Here is a 17,627-nt window from a genome sequence, read left to right as displayed (position 1 = left end):
GATGGGCCTCGTGGGGGGCGGGGGCGGTGAGGGTGGCTTAAGTCTTAAACTCTGAGCCAACAGACAAGGAAAGCAGTCTTTGGACCTTTCATTAAGCTCCAGAGGCCTGGCCTGGAACGGCCGGCCGTAAAACTTCTTTCCCAGAGGCTTTTCCTCCTGCCTGTCAGCTCCAAGTCAGCCTCCAGCACCCTTTCGACATGTCACCTCCCGCAAAGCCTTCCTTCACTGACCCTGCCCCCTCTGAGAGCCCCACTCCCAGACAGAAGAGGCCATGCCCTATTCTGGGTCAGGCTCCGCTGGGCTCCACAGGGCCCGCCCAAGAGGATGCCAATGTTAAAGAGCGGCTGTCACAAGCTGGGCAGAGCGAGCTGTCTCTGCCTGCCTGAGGTCCCAGCAGACAGCCAAGCAGATAGCTGATGTCTGCCGGATGTGCACCTGACAAACTCCACCAGGAGTGTCCAGGGACTAATGTGTCTTATACACCATTGCAGTCCCCAAACCTCACAGGCTTTTGTTGGACAGTTGGTCAACGGACAGGGGTGTGTGTGTGTGTGGGGGGGTGTAACAGGACATCTCTGGGTGTGGGAGTATGGAACCAACTTTAAAAGACAAGCTTTCCAGTATTGTATACAAATGTTACAGAACAGGATACAAGAGAAGAATGGCTACAACTTATGAAGCGCTATGGGGAAGAGGAGGTGGAGAGATTCGAGGAGCCAGAGGGGATCATGACCAATTAGGAAACAGTGTTCTCCAGATACAGGAGGACTAATGCACATATGAACTCACAGAGCTTGTGACAGCATGTGCAAGGCCTGCACAGGTCCAAGCTAGACAGGGTCCAGCACCCAGAGAGGGATGTGCACAGGAGCGCCATCATAACCAAGAAGTTATCTCCAACTTACAACCTCTGACAAAGGAAAAAATGAACTTTCTTCAGTGGAGTCTCACTGGCTATACAAACCACACTTATAGGTAGGTCCTATGCCCAGCAATAGACAGCCAACAGAAAAGAAAGTCAATAATATTTTTGTAGATTTTTTAAAATCACATATTGTTTTGTTTGGGCATTTTTTTTTTTTTTTGGTCTTATCGGTCTTTTGCTTAGATAGTACGGTTTTCGATTTTGTGTTTTTATAGGTTTCATTTTTGTATATGTGTATGTGTGTGTGTTTCTTGTGGGTTTTTTCTTGTTTCTTCTTTGTGTTTGTTTGCCTGTTTATTTTCTAAAGAAAGAGAGAAAGAAAGGGCATGAAGTTGGGTGGGTGGGGAGGTGGAGTATCTGGGAGGAGCTGGGAGAGAGGAACCTGTGATCAGAATATATTGTGTGAAAAAAAATCAATATATATGTGTGTATGTGTGAATTTTCTGTCCAGTATGGCATTATTATATTGCCAGCTGCAAAACAAAATCCATTCATGATGAACCGGGCATGTGCCTCAGTTGGTAGATCACTTGCCTTGCAAGAGGACCTGAGTTTAAGCCCTAGGGTCCATGTAAAAAGCCAGGCCAAGGCTGGGCAGTGATGGTACATGCACTCGGGAGGCAGAGGCAGGCAGATCTCTGAGTTCTGAGTTCAAGGCCAGCCTGGTCTACAGAGCAAGTTCCAGGACAGCCAGGACTACACAGAGAAACCTTGTCTTGAAACACCTCCCCCTAAAAAAAGCCAGACAAGGGGATACACAGTTCTAATGCCAGCACTGGGTAGTCTTGGGCTCACTAGACAGCTAGTCAAGCTGAACTGGTGAGCTCCAGGCCAATGAGAGATTCTGCCCCAAAGGCAGTGAACAACATTCCCGAGGATAACACCAGAATACTGTCTCTGGCCTGCACACACATACACACACACACACACACACACACACACACACACACTCACTCACTCACACATGCGTGTATTAAAATAAATAAATAAATAAATAAATAAATAAATAAATAAATAAATAAATAAAGACATATAGGGCCAACGAGATGGCTCAACAGGTAAAGGCACTTGCTGCACAAGCCTGAGGACCTGAGTTCAATCCCCAGAACCCTCCAGATGCACACTTGTGCCCATACATCACCCCGCCCCCCACAGCATGATAATAATCAACAGAAAATACAAGAAGAAGATTGCAGCCAAGTCCATCCAGATTTGCCTGCTCTCAGCAGGGTGAGGGGCGTATGCAGACAGGAAAACGGCACTGGTTCTCTGAGAATTAATAAGTACCTCATATCTGCTTTCATTTTCCCCCTTTTTCCTGTCACAAAATCATCTTTTAAATAATACTGGACAAATATTTTAAAACAATGAGCCCATGGATAGATCATCTACTCTGGGAAGCCCCTGGCCCAGCAATTATGGGAAACACAGGAAACAGAAAGGTCACAGTCTATGGGGGAAATCCCACTGTTTGATGATGGGTCCAGCTTCAGAGAACACGACCTATTTAAAAAAAAACCTTTGTGTGTGCATATGTGTGTTCATGTATGTGAGCACAGTGTGTGTGGAGGTCAGGAGAGCATCGGTTCCTGACTTCCACCGTGTTTGAGACAGCTGTCCCTTTTCTGAGGTGTGTGACAGGCTAGCTGGCCCCTGAGCTTCCAAAGGTCACCTGTCACTGCTCCCATCTCACCCTATGAGCACTGGGATTACAGATGCTGGCTGCTGCATCCAGTGTTGGGGGTGGGTTCTGGGGATCTGAACTTAGGTTGCCGGGAAGTGCTTTACCCAATGAGCCGTCTCCCCAGCCCACATGGCCCATTTTTTTTAAGTAGCACTCCAAAGGGTCACACAAGTTTAATGTAGACTACGTCTTCCTCCTTCCCTCCCTTCCTTTGTTCACCTGACATCTGAACACAGAAGGTTCTGAACAGACATATCTTTAATGGGGTGGGCCAGGAAAAGCCTCTTGGATGCTACGAGAGGTTAATCAGAATTCAAATCATTCCATTTTGTTGTTGTTCTCAAGACAGGGTCTCGTGCAGCTGAGGATGACCTTGAACTTCTGATCCTCCTGCCTCCACTTCCTGAGTGCTGAGATGACAGGCACACACCACCACACCCAATTTATGCAGTGCTGGGCATTGAACCCAGGGCTTCAGGCATGCTGGTAAGCACTCTTCCTACTGAGTTACGTACTTGCTTAGCCTTCGACACTCATTTTTAAAGCTAGTGAGTTCTCTGTTGGGGTGGAGTTCAGGGGTAGGCCACACCCACCTGCCTAGTGTATGAAAAGCCTTGGGCTGATCAACAGCACCATGAGTATCATCAGAAATGCAGAGCTCAGCTCCTGTGAGGAATTTAATGGTACTTTATGAAATCCCAAGAAGAAATCCAGAAACCAGTGCTCTCTGTCCAAAGGCCACCTGCAACCCCAGCTCCCTGGCAATGACCTATGAATGTCAGGTGACAGGCCCTGTCCCCAGGCCTACAACATTCTGAACCCCAAGGAACAGAGAGATAAGAGGTACAGCCTGTGCTACACTGCCTGACTCAGGAACACAACTCGAGTGGCCATGCTCTTTAACATTATTTCACCCCTGACAGATGGCTCTGGGTCCCACAGAGGCGCAGGTGGCCTCTTAGAGTCTTCCATCAAAGAAACAGGGACATCAGATAGGAGGAGGAGAGAGGGATGAGGGATGTGGGATGACAGGACCTCCCTCCCTATGAAGATCTCAGGCCTGCCAGCACCGAGGAGCATCCCTAGGGATGGAGGAAAGTTCCAGGCCATGGCTGAGACCATAGACTTCAGGCTTTCATGAACTCCAGGTGTGCTGGCTGCATTTGAACGTCTGTCACCGTGAAGATGGAGCCAGACACTTCTACTTTCTCCCCAGCCTCAAGCTGGGTCCTCAGGCCTCCTTTTCCACCTCTTCTGGGGACCGGGACTTCCCAGGCAGTTGTATGCTGCCTTTCTTCCCTGGGCTGAGTGCCCGCTCCACAGAAGACTGAACTGAGCTCAGGGTTGGGAGTGTCTGTCACAAGATTCCAGTGGCAGAGCTGGGTGATTCATCCTGACACCCACCCACTCAAGGTCTTCCCTGTGGTTGGAAAATGAGATAGAGCCCTACCAGAGAGATGTGAGGTGGATATCAGGGCATTATGCTGAGAAGCCCAAGTCCATGACTCTAGCCTCAGCCCCTGGCCCTTACAAGTGGACCTGGCCAGCTCCTCACTTAGCCCAGGTCACTCTCTTCACATAGCCCTGTCATTTGAACTGTCATCACCCAGTCATAGTCCCTTTAACCTGACTCTGACGAACCAATCCATCATGGCCTTGTGATCTACGTGGCCCATGCCCTGCTGTTGACTACCTGCCATTCACTCACCTCTGCCCCCCATGCTTCTTCTTTCCTCAGTGAATGTGCAGTTCACATCTGAATGGTTCTTGCTCTCTGGGCAAGATACTCACTGTGCCACAGGGCAGAATGAATGAATAGTAGGCTATTTCTGGTGCCTGGGTGTGCATGCCCTTCACCACAGCCCAGCTCACTTTGAGCCTTGGAGTCATGCTTATCCTCCAAGTACCATCATGAATCTAGGCTGGGCAGCTACTAGTGATAAGACAGTGTGTGTGTGTGTATGTGTGTGTGTGTGTGTGTGTGTGTGTGTGTGTGTGTGTGTGTGTGTGTTGGGGGGACAGTGGAGACCTGGTGGCTGGGCCTAAGGCCTCCTTTGGTTCTTTTGCAGACCTTCTTGTTACTGTGACAAAAACTCCTGAAGCAAGTTCAGAAAGGAAGAGTTTATTTCAGCTCACAGTTCCAGGGCACAGTCTGTCAAGGTAGGAAAGGCACGGTGCCAGGAATGTGAGGCGGCTGGTCACATCGCATCGGAAGTCAGGAAGCAGAGAGCAATGTATGCTGGTGTTCAGCTTGCTTTCTCTTTTTTATTCCGTCTTGGGATTATCACATTCAGGGTGGGTCTTCCTCACTCAGTGAAACCTTTCTAGACGCATCCTCAGAGACACACCCAAAAGTGTGTTTCCATGGTGATTCTAAATCCAGTAAAAGTGACGACGAAGGTTAATTAGCATGTCTCCCTCCTTCCTTCCCAGGAAGACCCTATAACGCCAGGGTTGCCCTGACACTTATGCCCTCCTTTGGCACAGGCTCTGTGGCATGGTGGCCTGAGAGGCCATTTCTGCCCACAGGACCCGGCGCAGGGAGACTTACCGCCTGAGGACAAGACTATCTGTGTCAGGATCCCAGATCTAGGAGGATTGTACTTTGCCTTAGGGCGGGCCCTGCCCTTGCTCAGGAAGAAAGTGGGTGGCCTCAGAGGGTGTGCAGCTGGAAGCAGAGAAGGGCTGGGGTTTGAGCTTGGAAGATGCCACACGTCAAATGAGACAGCCCACCTGTCTCATTTGGCCCTACCCTGGCGAGAGCAGAAGCCAAGGCCATCCTGCCCACCATGAACTTGGGGTAGGGAGGGAAGCCTTCTGATTAGTGAAATGAGGCAGCTGCTCCCTCCTGGGGCCTTCATTCTCAGGCTCTCACCTGGGCCTGTGGGGGTGGGGACTCGGGAAAGAGGCAGGTGACAATCCCCCCAGGAGAGGTGACAGCCCCGAGGTGGGAGCCGCCACCGCCACCTGAGAGTGGGTGAGGAGCAGGTTAGCTGGGTGAAAAGTTCGCTGCGAGGGGAGCTGTCTGTTTCCTTTTCTTAATTTATCCACTATTTGGCTAACCTCACTCTGAACCCAGGCCCGAGACCCCTCGACTCTCTCCCCCGCCTCCCCACTGGGCTCCTGGGCCGCCACTAACCCTCAGCCTGCCCGTGGCCAGGCAGGGACATGCTGGCCTTGAAGCAGCCTGGGGCCAACAGGCTGCCTGGGGGAGAGGCCTGCTGCCTGGCCGGCCGTTATTTATGACTGAGGTCTTCTCCCTATCCTTAGTAACCGAAGTCCAGTTGCCATGAGGTCTGGGGCCCCAAAGGCCAGACATCCACCAAGCCATACAAGATGTCCCACCCGTGGCCTTCACCAAATACACAACAGCACCCGAGACAGTGACCTTTCATTCAGGGCCATCTGTCATCCTGGCCTAGGGCTGCAGCTGGACACATGGGCCTGGTGTCAGACAGAAGACCAGCCTCCTTCCCGAGCCCTGGGATAACGTCTGTGACGTCCTTCTCTCCTTGTTGCTCAGAGTAGACCCTGTAAACTCATCTTTACCCCAGTACCTCTTGCTCTCTCTCCCTCTCCACCCCCCCTTGTTTTTATTATATTCTATTTATTTGCAGTGTGTTGTTGGTATGTGCATGCCACAGCATACATGTGAAGGTCAGAGGACAACTTGTGGGAGTTGGTTTTCTTTCCATCATGTAGGATCTGGGGTAGTCAGGTTTGATAGCAAGAGCTTCACCCTAAATCATCCTGCCAGCCCAGCCCTTATTGTCTACATGCATGAAAGGAGGAATGTGCGATCCTGGCAGTAGTGACCCGTCTTCATCCAGACTGTGACAAGGAGACAGGCTGGGGAGCTGAGACAGAACCTTCGGTCTCCTCATTACTGGCAGAACAACCCAGATCACTCTGCCCCTGCGGCCTGTGCGGTCAGCCCCGGTACTCACTTTCTATGACAGCTAGTCTTGGTTGCCAGCTTGACACAACCCGGAAGAGAAAACTTCCATTGAAGACCTGCCTCCGTCAGATCGGCCTCTGGCCATATCTGGGCAGCATTTTCTTGACTGCCAATTGGTGTGAGAGGATCCAGACCACTGTGGGCAGTGCCCTCCCCTGGGCAGCTGGGCCTGGGCTATAAGAAAGGTAAACAAGAGCCAGGGAGTGGTGTTCCTCTGTGGTCACTGCTTCGATTCTAGCTTGAGCCCCCGCCCTGATCCCCTCAGTGATGGACTGTGGCCTGGTAGTGTAAGCTTTCGGTCATGGTGTTTCTCACAGTAACGAGCACACTAGGACACCTTCCCGCCTCATTTCATACTCCCATTGTGATCTGCCTGGCAGCTCCGACAGTCACATTCCCAGCAAGCAGGAGAATAAAGATACATAAAGAACAGATTGTCCCCTCCTCATCACCTTTGGGCCTCAGAGGCCTTTCCTGGATGCTCTGCTTGGACTTGTGGGCGCACAGGTGCATGTGGTTAGAGCATACTTGTTATGGTAGTAATTAGGACCTCACAGGCATAGGGTACACACCCCTTGGTAGCCAAAAAGTGATACAAAGAATGCTTTGTCTGTGTATGTGTATGGTATATGTGTTTGTATGAATATATGTGTATGCATGTGTGTGGAGGCCAGAGGTCAACACTGGGTGTTGTCTTAGGGTTTCTATTGCTGTGAAGAGAGATACTATAACCATGGCAACTCTTATAAGGAAGACATTTCATTGGGACTGGCTTACAGTTCAGAGGTTCAGTCCATTCTCATCATAGCAAGAAGCATGTGGCACACAGGCAGACATGGTGCTGGAGAGGTAGCTGAGAGTTCTACATCTGGATTGGCAGGCAGTGGGAAAAGCTAGAGACACTGGGCCTGGCTTGGGTTTCTGAAAACCTCAAAGTCCACCCCCAGTGACACACTTCCTTCATCAAGGCCACACCCACTCCAACAAGGCCACACCTCCTAATAACGCACTCCCTGCGGGCCTAATGGGGGCTGTTTTCATTCAGACCACCACAGGTGTCATCCACAGTCATTCTCCACCTTAGTTTTTCAAACAGTCTCTCACCTAACCTGGAGTTTATTGAGTTGGCCAGGCTGGCTGGCCAGGGAGCCCCAGGGATCCTCCAGTCTCAGCCTCCCCTCACTGCTGCTGGCTGAGGTCCTCACGCTTGTACGGCAAGCCCTTTACCACCTGGGTCATCTCCTCTGTCTCCCAAAATGGTTTTTGAGACGAGGCTGGCTTTGAACTCACGCTTCTGTGGCAATTAAAGGCATGTACCCCCACACCTAGCCAGTCATTTTTTTTTTTAAATAGCTGCATGCTATTCCAAATCTGGGTGAACTGGGATTTCTTCTTGTTTACTTCGCAGTGAGGTAGGAGATACAGCAAGTCCTAAGCACAGGGCTCAGTCCACGTCACAAGGGTGACTGCCATTCAGATCATCATGGTAAATATCCCTAGTCCTTAAAGACTTCCCTTTCCCTTCTCATCCCAATCCAAAAGATGATTAATCACTAGACTATGTTTCAAACTTCCTACGAATTGAATCATGCCAAGAGAAGTCTTTCATCTCTGGTTTCTCATTTGTTTTCAGCACTGTGTAATATTCCACCACAGGAATGTTAACTAGAGCCTGTCTATGCTATAACAGATGGAAATGTGCATAGTTTTCAGTGTCTCCCCCAAACACAACACAGCAATAAGTATCTTTCTGCAAACCTCGGTGTGTGCCAGAACTTTTGTATCTAGAGACTCCATATGTCCATTTGGTGACAAGAACAAAGGTTTCTTTTGTATGCTTGTCCTAGAGATTTTTTTTTTTCCATTCTGGAAGATCATTCAGCAGAATTTATGGAGCTTTCGTTGTCTGGGCTGACTCAGAAAGGGCCTATTCTATGGGCAATGGTGAGCCAGGGAGGGTTCTAAGCAGAGAGTCATGTGTTCAAATCTGTATTCTGGAAAGAATTTCTGAGATGCATGGTGGAGGTACTCAGGTGAGTCAGAGGACTCAGCTGTGGGGAGGGCTGGACGATGTGGAGAAGAGCTGAGGGGACTCAGTGAGAGACACAGCTCAGGGGACAAGTTCTCACCTCACCAGGGTCTTTAGTCATAGCAGGGTGGTCCCATCTCAGTAGCCATGTGATATCAAAGGGAAGGCAGCTTCAGAGGCTCAGCTCTACATGGACAAACACTACTTCCTTTTCCTGTGTGTGTGTGTGTGTGTGTGTGTGTGTGTGTGTGTGTGTGTGTGTATCTGCCTTATGGCCACTCCCTGAATCCTCAGCTCTCAGCTCTCTGTCAGACAGGGTTTCCAGGCCACCACAAGGACAGGTAGGAAAGGGACCTTGTGGGAAGGGGTGCATGCTGCACACAGAGGCACCTGGGAATTGCCCCATTCTTCCCTTCCTAGAAGCAGGGTCTAAAGCTGCTCTGAGGGGCTCTATTCTCCACAAGAGTCATGAACCAGACAACCCTGATCACCTTACCCACCCCTAGCTTCTGCCTCCCTCTACCCAGCTGTGGGATCCTTTTCCTCCCTCAGCCTTGTTCTCAGCCTGGCTCTTAGGGCAGACGAGCCGGACCACATCCATGATGCTGGTGTACAGTAGTCTCATGTAATCCTGTCTGGTTTTAGCCCAGTCTTGCCCCAGGTCGCCTCCCTCTACTAAAGTTTTCTCGCAGTCAGTTTTGGAATCTAGAAGGCCTTCTCTAGGGAACAGTTTTGGTCATCTTCCCATCCCTATCTCTTTCTCTAAGACATGGCAGATGGTTCCACATCCCTCTCAGGGTCCACTGTGTCCTCTCTGTTGGTCTCCACCTGTGGACCTGGTCCTCTCTCCAGCTGTTCCGACCTTTTCCTTCTTCCATGGAGCTTCTCTGCCTCAGCACCTCTGTCTCTCTGCCTGCCTGTTCCCTCTACCCTCATATTTTGGAGGTCTTCTCCATCCCACGTCCTAAAAGAGGGTCATTTTCGAGGCTGGCCTCTGCCCCGGGAACAAAAATCTCAGAAAAGATGAATAAGCCCAAGTCACTTACACCAAATGAGGAAGATAAATCAGGGCTCTTCCAGCATTTCCTGATTCCTCCTACTCAGGGCCTGTGGTGGCCCATGGCTCCCAGAAGATACTGCAGGCTCCACAGAGCCTCTTGTCCTGCTAGGCAGGGGCACTCACTACCGAATAAGGGCAAGACACTTTAGAGCCACACAGCCTCCTCTCTGGGCAGTAGGGAAAGCTGTTCCCAGTGCCACCAGTGGACTGGAAGCCACATGGCAGTCTGGGGGTGGGTAGTGAGGGAGTCCCTCTCCCTCACTCCTCGGGGCAGTGATGATGGGCTGACAGACAGGCTGGGTCTGCTGCCAAGCACCACACTGCCAAGTGCCCACCAGGATGCTAACTGACTGCCCGTCCTTAGGAGCCTGCCAGCTGCCTGTCACCCGGCTAGCCAACTGCCAGTCAGACCAAGACCTGGGAACTCCAGGCTGCATGTCAGGACCTCAGCCAACTGTCACTCCCAAGGCCCAGGGGCAAGTCAGGGGTCCCACCACTGGTCATCCTGATGACAGCTACTGATTAGGCTACCTAGCATCCTGTCACCTTTTCCCTGGCAAGGAACTCACCATCTCCAACTCTCAGTCTGTGGGCTCCAGGACTGATTTGCTTCTTGGCTGCAAGGGACGGAGCATCCTCTGACTGCTATCATTGGTTTATATGTGGACAAGGGACTCAACCCAAGCCTGCTCTAGCCACCTGAGAATTAAGCCTGGGTAACTAACATCTTGCTTTTCCTAAGGTCCTTGAACCTGGGAGAGAGTGTATGCGGCTGGAGCTGAAGCAGCCTTCTTGCCATCAGGAGAGTAAGAGCGCCGAGAGGAGCCAGTCCAAACACATGGAAATGAAGAAGACAGAGAGGCTGGTGTGTGTCAGGTCCTGGAGTCAGCCATTCCCGAAACAAGTTACCATTGGGCTTTCTCCTGTGAACCAATAAACCTTGCCTTTTGCCAAGCAGGGATGGCTGTGAATGGTGCCAGCAATCAGGGAATTTGTCCGCTGTCGATAGAGGGGGCACTATCTGTGGGCCAGGGCCCAGCTCTTGAATTTCTGTCTGAAAGGGTTAGGCAAGCCTCACTGGCTGTGGTAGCTGGAGTGTGGGAACAAGCCAGATGCTGCCTTGCTTTGGCTCAGAGGCTGAGAATTGGAATCGGGTCCCTCTCGGTGCCTTGGTGGCACCTGGCAGTATTGGGACTCAGGGTGACAGCAGCGCAGTGTCTGCCAAGTTCCCCAGTCTGGTTTTGAACTCCTCACATTCTTTGCTAAGTGTGTGATTCTGTGTCTGTCCCACCAGACACACCGTGACTCATTGCTGTTATTACAAGGTAAGTAAGATACACGTTTATCAATGGATGTTTACTAGTGCAGAGAATGATAGTTCATTATTTGTATTTCTCTTTTGATTTTCCCCTCAGTAACTGTGGTGGACAGAGCCACTGGCTCCATCCTTCAGATGGGTAAATTAAGGCTTAGGAAGGTGAATTCAGGTTAGTGTGGAAGTCAAGGTCCCACTCAACCAAGAGTCTCAGCCAGATACGGACTCGCCCCTGCCCTGCCTCCTTCCCAGGCTCTCAGCTGATCGGGAGGGACAGCCAAGCCGGCTTCTCTTCATTCAGCATCCCACACAGAACAGACAGCAGGCTAGTAAGGTCTAACACAGTCAAGAAGGGTGGGCTGGGCTAGACCCTCGCCTGCCCACCCCCAGCAAAAAGCCACTTGGACGCCAGTGTGGCACTTGGGATTCGCAACCTCTCCTCAGGCTCACTCGGTGGAGCGAGCGGCTCACAAGCCCAGAGCCAGGTCCTCCCACCTCTCCCTCTCTGGGGTTTTGCCCAGACCCGAGTCACCTTCCCAGGCAGAATCCAATTACATCCCAGCAGCAGCCTGGGATTGAGCACAGCGTGTGTCTTCTTCAACTCCTTCTCTCCTTTGTCTTGTGAGCCTTGAAAAATGAAAGGAATGATAAGGATTTGGGGGGGGGGGGTTGCTAGAAAATTCTGCAGATACTAGGTAACTCACCAGGAAAGAAGCGTGGAGGCCCGCAGTAGAGACCTTTGGAGAATTAGGAATCCCAGCCTGGAACAGAGAGAGGCTCATGCTCCTGGATCCGCTAGCCTCCTGGGGGACAGGCCACTAAAGCTTCTTGGATCTCAGTTTCCATAGCTGTATGCAGCAACTGAGGCTGACTCCCTGTCCTTTTTAAATTTTGAGACAGGGCATCTCGGTATAGCTCTGGCTGTCCTGGAACTCACTATATAGGTCAGGCTGGCCCCAAAGTCACAGAGATCTGCTTGCTTCTGCCTCCTGAGTGCTGGCATTAAGGGTGTGTGCCACCACACCCAGCAGGTGTGGGTTTTTGAAAACTCAAAGGCTACTCTCAGTGTCACCTGCCCTGCCCCCCCCCCCCCCCCAGCAAGGACACACCTCTTAATCCTTCTCCAACTGTTCCTCTAACTGGGGACCAGGCATCCAAACCTGTGAGCCTATGGGGGCTGTTCTCATTCAAGACTCCACACTCCCACAGCCCTGAGTTGTTGCAAGAAGAAACAAGTGACCTGAAGACCAAATGCTCCCAACAGGGTGACTCAGCTCCTTAGAGGACATTCTATAAAGTCCAGGGGCTGTTTTTTATTGGCACAACTGTGAGGTTTGTTGTATACAGACTTTATACTGAAAGGTTCTCAAGCTAGTGGGTGAAGACAGGGTGCTGTCAGGTGCCCTACAGAGCCCAGGACCGCCCTGCCAGTGACCCTGTCCACAATGTCAGCAACACCGGGACGAAGTCTTGAATGTTTAGCAATGCACTGTGGCTTTTCTTGCTCAGGGGCTCCACCTGGACGCAGAAGGGACAGTGATTAGGAGAATAGGGTATATACTAGGAAGAAGGTTAGGCTTCCATATTGGCAACCATCGATGAAGAGCCTGTTTGTGCCAGATGCTCTGCCCTCACAGTGTCGGGTCTTGAGGAAGCAAGTAGAGCACGCAGATATTGTCCTTAAATGTCCATCAACTGTGATGGACAGATAAGCTGTGGTCTAGTCATGTAATGGAAGATTTGGGCTATCAAAAGAAGGTGGAATTGTTTGACATCCTCCTTTCCTATTTGTGTTTGCGTGTACATATGTGTATTCATTTCTTTTTCTTGCTTTATTAACTAAGAACTCGAGTCCTATACTGAACAGAAGCAGAAAGAGGATGTCTTGTCTTGCTCCTAATTTTGGGTGAATGCTCTCAGTTCTTCTCCACTTAGTATAATGTAATCCAGAGGTTTGTTGTATACAGACTTTATACTGAAAGGTTCTCAAGCTATCTCCAGTCTCTTGATTTTATTGTGAAGGGATATTGAATTTTATCAGACCTTTTCAGCATCTATTGAGAAGGTCATGCGATTTTTCATCTTGATTCTGTCTACATACAGGTCTTTCTTTTCGGAAAAAAAAAAAAAAGAAAAGATTTTATTTTTATTTTTTAAAATTATGTAAATATGTGTATGTATGTTTGTGGGTTTGTGTATGTGAGTCCAGGTATCCATGGAGACCAGTTCTGAAAAATATATTACACGTTATTAGATCACACAGCTTAACGAGTTTGACTCTTATCTCAATAAAGCTAAATGGTGTGTACTGACTGTTCTGGCAGACGCTCCACCTGAGCCCCTGGCGTCCATATACTGAGAGTCTGGGATGATTAGGTGGAAGCCCCACCTCTCTCTCTTTCCAGCCCCTGCCCCATTCCAGAAAGCCTGCCATCTGTGGAGATGCCCGGGACCACAACTACCGGCTATTTAAGACCTGGCCCATAGATCTGCCACGTGTGCTCTCCTGTTCTGTCTCCTGCCCTCCTGAGAGCCACCGGGAGTGCTCTGCTTTGCATTGCCCTGTTTATTAAATCTGGATTTATTAATTCGGTTTGATTTGGCTTATTCCATCGCCGGTGGAGGAATCCAGCAACCAAGATTCAAAACTTATCACTGACCAGACAGCCTCCTGGGTCAGGACAAGCCACCAATGTCAGTGTGACGGCTATTCTTGATTGTCAACTTGACTCCATCTGGAATTAACTAAAACCCAAGTGGCTGAGTACACCTGTAAGGGATTTTTTCTTAATTAAATCATTTGAAGTGGAAAGACTCACTTTTAATCTGGATCTTTTGAGGAGGGAAGATCCACCTTTAATCTGTTGGCAGCCTATATAAGGGACATGGAAGAAGGAAGCTCTCTCCCTCCCTCTCTCCCTCCCTCCCCCTCTCTTTCTGTCTGCTTGCCCTCATCCTTGCTGGAAACTCCATTCCTTGACTGGTATTAGAGCCTACTTCTTCAGGATTCTGGTGTATACTGAAGACCAGCTGAGACATCCAGCCTCATGGACTGAACATCTACTGGATTTTTGGATCTTCCATTGGTAGGCAGCCATTGTTGGACTAGCTGGGCCACAGACTGTAAGTCATTCTAATAAATCATATGTATATATGGGTCTTCTGAGTATCAGCTTATCACACCATAGTCAGAGTCAGTCATGCCTCAAAGGATGTCACCACCACAGGCCAGGCCAAGGCAAGTGACACCTTTCATTCTGCTGGGGACTCCATAACTGCCCTCCCATGAGGCCTCTCTTCACCCCTGTACCATTACCCATGATGGGGTCTTCTGGGCCTCAGCTTATCACACCATAGTCAGAGCCAGCCATGACTTGAAGGATGTCACCACCAGAAGCCAGGCCAAGGCAGTGAGTGATCCAGGTATCCTGAGGGGCCATCAGGTCATAAATATCATGTCACCGCTTTAACTTTACTGTGCCTTCCTAAGCTCAGTCCACACTGGATAGTTACTCAGCACCAAGAGCTAGAAGGAAGGGCAGGAGAGATGGTATGACAGAGGAGATGGCTGAGCCCAGACTGGACCCCAAGGGTATGGATTTCTTCCTGTAATACTGAATGGTAATGCTATCAAGAGAGAACCTAGAATCACCAGGGAGGAAGGCCCCTGAGCACGCCTGTGGGAAACTGTCTGATGTGGAAAGAGCCATCTTAATTGTGGGCAGGACCACTCCCTAGGCAGGAGATCCGGGCCTGTTTGAGACCGCGGGTAAGCTGAGCCCTAGCATGCTTGCATTCATGGCTCTGACTGCAGACATAACAAGACCAGCTGCTTCGAGCTCTGGCTTCCTCAACCTCGCCAGCATGATGGCTGTCCCTTGAGCTGTGAACCTAAGCAAACCCTTCCTTCCATGAGTTGCTTCTGTCAGAGTATTTTATTAGAGCAACAGGACAGGAGACTAAGGCAGCCTCCCCTTCCCTCAGATCCCAGGGCTTCCCACTTCCCGAAGAGCTTTCTGGCTTCAGGGTTGGCCCGAGAAGGCTGGGAGAGTTGGGGTGGGCTTCTGAGCCCTGGCTCTGCTTGGGGGGGTGGGGCTGAAGGCCTCAGGGACTGAGAGAGCTGGAGAGCTGGGGCTTTGAACAGATGAGGCATAGTGGCCCTTGAGAATGTGAAGAACTAACTTAGTCCCGCTCTGTACAGCCCTCCCATGTAGGCACAGGTGGAGTCGGGTGTGTCTGTTGTAAAAATGTTTTACACTGTTCCATTTATTGTGTGTGCACATGTGTGTGTGCATGGGGTACATGTAGAGGTCAGAGAATAATCTGAGGGAATTGGTTCTCTCCTTCTACTATGTGGATCTCAGGGATCTAACTCAGGTCATCAGGCTTGTTAGTAAGTAAGTATCCTTCTCTCTGGCCCCGAATCAGTGTTTTTTTGATTGTGGTTTTGATACAGGGTTTCCTGTATCCCAGGCTGGCTTCAAGCTCTTTATGTAGCTGAGGATAGCCTTGAACTTTTGATTCTCTTGCTTCCATCTCTCAAGTGCTAGAAATAAAAGCATGTACCAAGCCGGGTTTTTGCGGTATTGGGGCTCAAGCCCAGGGCTAGACAAGACTCCACCAACTAAACCGCACTCCAAGACCCGAGGAATGTTTGGGAACTTAGTAAGCTGTGTCTGGGAGCAAGTCCAGCCCTTCCTTCTGCGTCAGCAGATATTTGTCGCCTTTTGGCTTTGCCTGAAGCGAGGGGTGTGTGTAGAGAAGACCTCTGGGCTCTTTCTTAATTCTGTCCCAAACCCTGAGAATCAGAAAGATGCTCTTCAGGGGAGGGGTCCCACATCGGCCATGGTCTCCCCTCTCCTTTCCCAGCCACCCAGCTGTTCTTTGAGGACCTCAGCTCCTGTGCCTTGTGGCCTGGGTTCTTTTTGTCTTCCATAGGATAGGAACATCTCAAAGGTGAAAGCTGCCTCTCTTGGGAAGGGTCAGGGGCTCTCAGGTAAGACGGGTAGGGGCTCAGTAGCAGCTCCTGGAGTCAGCTCTGGAGCTTTCTGTTACCTGGTCCCTTTAGACATCGGCTTGTTTCTGGGAGAGTCAGTTTCTCAAGTATTCGGTCCCTGGGAACTACTGGTGCCCACAGGACTGAATTCCTGACCACTGGTCCAGCCAGCCAGCCTGTTTCCCTGGACCAGGGCCAGTCAGGGCTGAGGTCTGAGGCCTCCCTGGACTTGGCACCCACCCCCGATCTGCTTCTCTCTGGGGTTGGGGAGGAACCTTCAGCCTGGCAACTGGGTCATTTCCCAGGACCCAAGGCTTCTTTGCAAGGTTGGCACAGCCTGTTACGCCCCTCAGGGGGCTGGCGTTGTCACCCTCCTTCACTTGGACAAGCAAAGGGACAGAATTAGCTCTCCACTCTCACTCTTGAAGCTCTCCAGGCAGTGAAACCATTCCAGTGAGGGACCAGAGAGGTTTCCTGGGAATATGCCCAAGGCCTTTTCCCTGGTTCCTCTGGGAAGCAATCCAAAAAAAAAAAAAAAAAAAAAAAAGCGGGGTGCTGGTTGTGTGTGTATTGTTGTGGGAGGACCAGGCCGTATGCTACCACCAAGAGAAACCATTTGCATTCTGTGAAACCCAGAGATCACCCTGTAATCAAGGCAGTGATCATGCTTGGTAGGTCTTGGGAAAGGTTGACTGGGCATTGCTGATCCCAGCATCCCATCATATTCCCCTGGGATCCTCACTGCATTTCTAATTTAAAGGCCAATGGAGACCCCAATGATCAAAGCATCTTCAAAAGATCGGCCTGCAGGTGGGCCATGAGCTGCTTAGAGATGGTCTGGGGAACTGAGTCTCAGCAGGCAAGACCCCACCTTGCCCCACCCACTTCTCTCTGTTCCCCCAAGATGGACCCACCCCCAGTCTCTGTCCTGGAAGAGCCAGCCACAGGCACCTGCCTGGGAGACTGTGCAGACACCACAGGGGGCTGAAGCAGGTAGTAACATCCCACACACTGGAGACACCTGTTCTCAAGGGCCAAAAGGAAGATGATGGATGAGCCGACCTTGACTCCTTGTGGCTTGAAACTGTCTGGTGTCATGAAAAAGCAGGAGTCAGAGCTGTGCTCAAGTTCTGATCCAGGCCAAGCCCACATCCTGCTCTGAATGCATCTTCTCATCTGTGGAACAAGCTTCCAAATGCTCCCTTTGGAAGGGTACTTGGGAAGAGAGCCCGGCATCTGCCTCCACAGGGATTGCTCAGCACCAACATGGGCTCCTGGGCTACTACATCCTTGAGTTGGCTTCTCTCCATCCCTGGCTTCAGTTCTAACTGTTCCTCATGAAGTCTTCTTCCACGGCTTGGCAGACCATGTGATCATTGTATTCAGCATCCCAGGATCTTTGGCAGGCATGATCACATGACCGGATCTGGCCAGTAAAATGGGAACGGAAGTGACACACACTATTTGCAGGGAGAACTGAAGAGGGCATGATGCTGGTGGGCCAACTTACATTTACTCCCTGGGACACTTCCATCTTGGGTAGTGGCTACCCAGAGGGAAGATGTTTTCGTGAATAAGTTGAGGTTGCAGGGCAGACACCTTCCCTGTTGGAGGCCATGGTGATCTGGGGGTCATATCTGGCTGACACCCACCTCCAAGT

This window comes from Peromyscus eremicus, chromosome 2 (assembly GCF_949786415.1).
Source record: "Peromyscus eremicus chromosome 2, PerEre_H2_v1, whole genome shotgun sequence".
NCBI classification, from domain to species: Eukaryota; Metazoa; Chordata; class Mammalia; order Rodentia; family Cricetidae; genus Peromyscus; species Peromyscus eremicus.
This window is presented reverse-complemented; position numbering follows the sequence as displayed.